This window comes from Bidens hawaiensis, unplaced genomic scaffold, assembly GCF_021521415.1.
Source record: "Bidens hawaiensis isolate Kalapana, Puna unplaced genomic scaffold, B.hawaiensis_p1.1 tig00008556_1, whole genome shotgun sequence".
NCBI lineage: Eukaryota > Viridiplantae > Streptophyta > Magnoliopsida > Asterales > Asteraceae > Bidens > Bidens hawaiensis.
In genome coordinates this window covers 355,162-361,210 of record NW_027491615.1, presented here as the reverse complement: position 1 = coordinate 361,210, position 6,049 = coordinate 355,162, and the positions used below count along the sequence as shown (strand labels likewise).

Sequence of the window (6,049 nt, the reverse complement as noted above, 5' to 3'; positions counted from 1 at the left end):
AAAAGTATAGAGTACACTAAGCCCCTTAAACTAAGACGAGTTTGTGACCTTCCTTAAAAGTTCTCAACTTTAATCCTGCATGCCCATAAAGCATCATCACAGATCATGTTCTCGGAGAGATGCAAATCTAAAATATTATTCCTAATCGGCAAGTCATTTGGTCTACCTCTATTCCTCCTTCCCTCCACGATGAGGTTTTCTACTGCCCAAACTGGCAGTGTTTAAACCATGTTAAACAGGTATATGAACAAACATACTTGTTTAATGAACAAATGCGAACAACTGCGTAAATGATTGTATTTTATTCTCTCATTTTTAAATAAACGAACACAAACAAAACTCAAATAACAAACATGTGGTCCCCTTCGCCTTCTAATCATGGTGTGACACCTTTAACCATTTAAAACTTATAGGCATTAAACAATTCATTGTGTTTAAAGTTCAAGTGTGTGGTTACTAAAACCAAAGTGTCAATTTATCTTCACCTCACCATCACAATTTTCTGGCTCCTCCACCAGCCACAGCTATCACCATTCCTACCACAACCATGTTAAACACAGTTTAGACGCCACCAATCACCGCTGCCACCATGATCATTCCTTCCACCACCAACCTAACCATAATCAACCACCATCACCACAAGTCCACAACTTTACCAACCATTCATCACACAACAAAAACAATAATCAAAATTCAAAAACCGAAAAAAAAAAATTGAGAAGTTAAGATTGTTATTGAAACACTAACTGTAATAATTTACGGTACTCAAACTACAACCCCCTTAGAGGCATTTTGTTACATAAAAACTGAAAAAACGACCATCATCAAACCGGCAACAACGCTCCTGCCATTGTGTACACGGGATTTCATTTAAACACGAACCATAACTAAATCAAACAAACTCAAATCTCACAAATTACAAATCCTACTTATTTCTCCCCATCTTCAACCCCTAAACCATACAGCACGCCAGCATACTTCTCCGTATTCCCATTAAAGTAACCTTCTTTCAACTTCTTAAACGCATGAAATGTAAGCAAACTATCCGACCCCGCTTGATGACACACACCAATCCTTTCAACATCCAAGATTTCCGCAAGCTTATTCAATCCGCCATGAAGATGATTACAAAACCTCATCAAGTGCTTAATATCATACACAACCGGAAAGTAAATCTTGATCAAATCAAAGAACCCCGCTTGCGTCTTGGGCAATTCTTTACGAGTCAACAACTTAAGCAAGTACCCGAAATCATACCCGCTATGAAAAGTAACCCAACAGATATTATCATTCAACACAACACCCGACGACATCAAAAGCTCCCCAAACCGATTCGCATCAATGCCCATCTCACTGTTCTTCTTGAAATCAATCCCGCATTGCGTCAACATCTCGATCGAATCATTAGCGAAGATATCTTCGTTGACGTTAAACTCCCGGAAATTAAACTGCCAAATGCAAGGCTTATCAGTCCCACAAGTGGGTAAATTCCCATTCTCATCAGAAAATGTGAGACCCAATTGAATCAATTTCAACATATCAACATTATCCTTCAAAGTCACATAATTATAGTCATTAATATTCTTGAATTGGGCCAACGGGCGAAGAACAACACCCGGAAACTCGGTATCCATAGCGATATAAGGGTAATCATCAACAATTCCTCTAATTAAATCAAACTCCTCTTCAAGATTATCATTCCAAACCTCTCTGATATGAACAGAGTCACTTTTGGGTAACACAATAGACATATTCAAGATTCAAGATTCAATTTTTTTTCCCTAAAACCGAACCAGATCTGCAAGATTTCACATAAAGATTATAAAAAACCAATCTTTTTAACAAACCCACAAATTAAAACACAAAAACATCCGATCTTGATGAACAAATATTGAAAAACTGAATAACACAAGGGCAAAAACGTAATAAAGATGGTAAAAAACTTACCTTTATGAAGCAGGGTGAGATCTTAGAGGGTTTAATTGAACAGATCTTGAAGATTTGAATAATAATAATCAGATTTGGGTCAATGGATTTGAACATGAAGATGAGATGGAGATGAAGATGAAGATAGGGTGGAGAGTACAACTAGAAGGCTCCTTAAATCAACTTCAGAGGAAAGTGACATTGGAAGTGGTGAAAACGGGTCATACGGCGTCGTTTTATGTGTATTGGTATTTGGTACCACCCTAGAGTTGACCATGTAAAACTATATGTGGCAATGGTGTAGTTATAGTTTTGTTGAATGGGTCTTTGGAATATGATTTACAAGGAGTTCAAATGCTAATAGGAGACTTGTGTGACAATCAAAGCTATTAAAATATGTATTGACCACTTGTTTTGAACAAGTTTTTGGGATATAAAATTGTGAATGATGTATAGTTTCTGATTCGTCTTATTAAAAACAATATCATGGAACATGGTGTGGTGTGTATTTTTAAGTTTGTGAAGAGTCACATCCTAATTTTCTAAGTTGTAATTGTAGTTAGGTTTATATAATATTTTATTTACAACCTGCATGTATTGGTATTTGGGCTGCCTTTAAAGGACAATAAACTTTAGCTTAAGTGGTATTGAGGGAAAATACATATTTATGATAAAAACCAAAGGCATCAAGTTTGAATGTGATTTTAATTGAATTTTACTGTAGTGGGCTTTTTGAAAGCATATCTTTTTCTAAACATGAGATGGTGGCTTTGGCTACGCAAAAATGTCTACGACCGCTGGTGTATGGGGTTTTTGACATTAGATTATGCTGGATAACCGGGCTTTATTCGTTGATCATTCAAAATAAAAAAAAAGCATGACAAAAACTTTATGTTACATTAAAACAAATTATTTTTAACCCAAACTTTCTTTTCAGAATAACAATGTGTTTAGTTCAATTTATTTAAATTTCAATGAATAAGAATTAACTAGTCAGTAGTCACACATGTAATTTTTAGCCCAAAAGATAGCATTGACATAGAATGTATGTGCTGTGTTCTAATAATATTTTCACTATTTAAATTGAGATAATAGTGTTGTGTCAACGTGTTATGTTTGTATGCAGCATTATTCATTTATTTGTGTGTTTTAATAGCATCTTATTCTTTTCTTTCAGAAAAAAGGGGAAAAAGTAAGATGCCATAAATTAAACCATACATTATTTTTTTTAACAACGTGTGGAAATACATCAATACCCAAGTGAACTTTTTTGAAACGGTATCAACTGTTCATACTGATTTTGATATTTTTGGTCTGACTCAATCAGAAACACCATCAAGATGGAAACTTGTCACTATGAGAAAACCCCCTTAAGTCAGGTTTCGACATTGCTACCATAAGGTCCCAAGTCTTTACCATAAGAATGGCAGTTGAACCCAAACCCGATAGAAAACCTGAAACCCGACATAATTGGGACGGGTAATACCTTATCTATTAGGGTTTGAGACAAGTTTGGGATTAGTTTTAAAATTTTTCGTGACTTTGGGACGAGTTTGAGATTTGTAATATATCCGATTACCCGACCCAATCACGTGATAACATTGACTCATTTACCCGATTATATACCTGATGTACCCGATATACCTATTTTAATATTATATATATATATAGTATATTCTAAATATATTATTCGTCGAAACTTGTTTTTGGCAGTTATTTGAAACATTTTCTTTTTGTAGTAAACATTGTTTGAAATCGATTAATTATATTTTGTCAAATCTTGATAGAAACCCAACAAGTTTTGAGCCAAGTATACCCAACAAGTGTTTGTCAAAACCCAATAGGAAACCCCAAACATGATGAGAAAACCTAGCGGGTAATTATCCTATTAAAACCCGATGGGTTTGGAAATGGTTTGGTACGATCTTTAGTAATTGGGTATGGTTTAGAAATACCTAAATCAAATCCAAACCCGATCTATTGTCATCCTTACTTAACCATCATCCCATGCGGCCATACCATTAAACTAGATGGCCAATGGCATAAATAAAACCATATATACACGATCAAGTTTACGTAAGTGATTCTTCCTTTTCTAAGGCATTTGCAATCGAAATGTGATACGGTGATACGATCTTATATTATATTTTATTTAGTTCCATTATTATATTTTAAGGTTAAATTAAAATACAAAGAGAGACAAAAATAAAAAGTGTGAGAAGTATTTGTAACCACACAAAAACTCATTTAAAAATAAATTAAAAAGATAAAAAAAATTATAACTCAAAATATACATAAAAATGAAAAAAATTAAAAAATTAAAATGTTTCCACCATCATTCCCGTTCAAAAAAAAATTTAAAAAAATAAAAAAAAATTGACGAAAAGACACAATGGCGAGATCAAAGACACAATGACGAAAATGAACAAAATACACAATTATAACTAAAAAAAGACACAATAGATCGCAAAATGTAACACAATGCCGAACAAAATATAACACAATGATGAGTAATCTAACACAATATAAAGAAAAAAAGACACAATGTTAAAGAAAAAAGACACAATAAATGACGAAAATAAACACAAACCACAATGATAAACAAAAGACACAACGACTTTTTTCACTTACCATTGTGTGTGTTTTTTTTTTTTGAAAACGAGAAATACGGTGGAAATATTTTTGTGTTTTTATTTTTTTGTTTTTTTATTAAATTTTGAGCTATGATTTTTTTATTTATTTTTTTAGAGTTTTTTTGTGTGGCTAGAAATCCTTCTCATTTTTGTTCTTATTTGTAAAATAACTTGACCCTATATTTTAATTGGTTTTCTTATTATACTCTAATTGTGTTTCCTTATTGTTTATCTTTTCCTATTTTATGTGTTTTTTCTTTTCCTATAAATTGTAATCGTTTCAAGAAGAAAAATAATAAGAAAATTGTCTAAAGTTTGGTTTCTCTTCTTCTCTCTTCTCGAATCGGTCTCTATCAATTTGGTGCTTTCATTGAGATCGATTGAGATGGTCAGTCTCCCGATATACCCGTAGAGTGGGTTAGGCTCTAAGAACAAGAGTAAAGAAGAGAAACCAAACTTAAGACAATTTTCTTATTATCTTTCTTCTTGAAACGATTACAATTTATAGGAAAAGAAAACACATAAAATAGAAAAAGATAAATAATAAGGAAACATAATTAGAGTATAATAAGGAAACCAATTAAAATATAATAATGAAACTAAATAAAATATAATATAGGATCGTATCAGACGACGTCAATGGCAAACATGTCAATGGCAACGCCTCGAGGGTTAGGACCATAGACACTCCTACAAACACTCGTTACGATTGATTTAAGTATAAAATAAGTAATCAGTAAACTAGTCTTCTATGACAACACATATATTTGATATTTACATTTACTTGAGCGTGTATCTTTTAGTTATTTTAAAACCACGAACCGAAATACATTTAATTGATCAACCAATTTTCTCGCTTTCAATGTAAGTTTTAGAAAGTTCAAAACTAACATTACATTAAACATCTATGAACACCCATAATCCGGAATTGCTTCCAAATGTTCAACGTCTTTGTCCAAACCTATTTTGTTCAAACACTGGCAATGACCCGGGTATAATTAAAAGTCCAAAAATTTGCAATCGAGATGTAAGACCACCGGCCTCCTTCTCGCATTTCTCATTCATACTATTGTCGTAATGAACAAAACATCACATCTCTCTTCAAAGTCCATAGGCTTTCCAAACATGTCAACGCCCCGAGCGCTAGGACCATAGACGCTCCTACAAACACTCGTGACTATTGGTTTTTAAGTATAGAATGAGTAATCAGTAAACTTATCTTTTATGACAACAAATATATTTAATATTTGCAATTTTAACATCAAAGGATTAAGCTTATGAATTTTACTTTTGAGCGTGTATCTTTTAGTTAATTTAAAACCAATTAACTAGTTACGAACCGAAATACATTTTATCTGGTTAAGCAATTTTCTCGGTTTTAATATAAGTTTTAGCAAGTTCAAAACTAATACGTTAATGAAGAAACACTAACCGGACCCCGGGCAGATTACTAGTAACCTGGGGGTTAGATGTTTCCCACGAGGGGTTAG

At 33.0% G+C, this 6,049-nt stretch overlaps 1 pseudogene across 1 annotated transcript; it reads right to left on the bottom strand.

Moving 5' to 3' along the window:
* Nucleotides 1-713: 713 nt before the first annotated feature.
* Nucleotides 714-2,131, bottom strand: LOC143529482 (putative CCR4-associated factor 1 homolog 10 pseudogene; annotated as a pseudogene). Its single transcript, XR_013134667.1, has 2 exons — nt 1,948-2,131; nt 714-1,798 (listed from the first exon to the last, which is right to left on the bottom strand). The product of XR_013134667.1 is annotated as a putative CCR4-associated factor 1 homolog 10 pseudogene (transcript).
* Between the last annotated feature and the right edge of the window lie 3,918 nt (nt 2,132-6,049).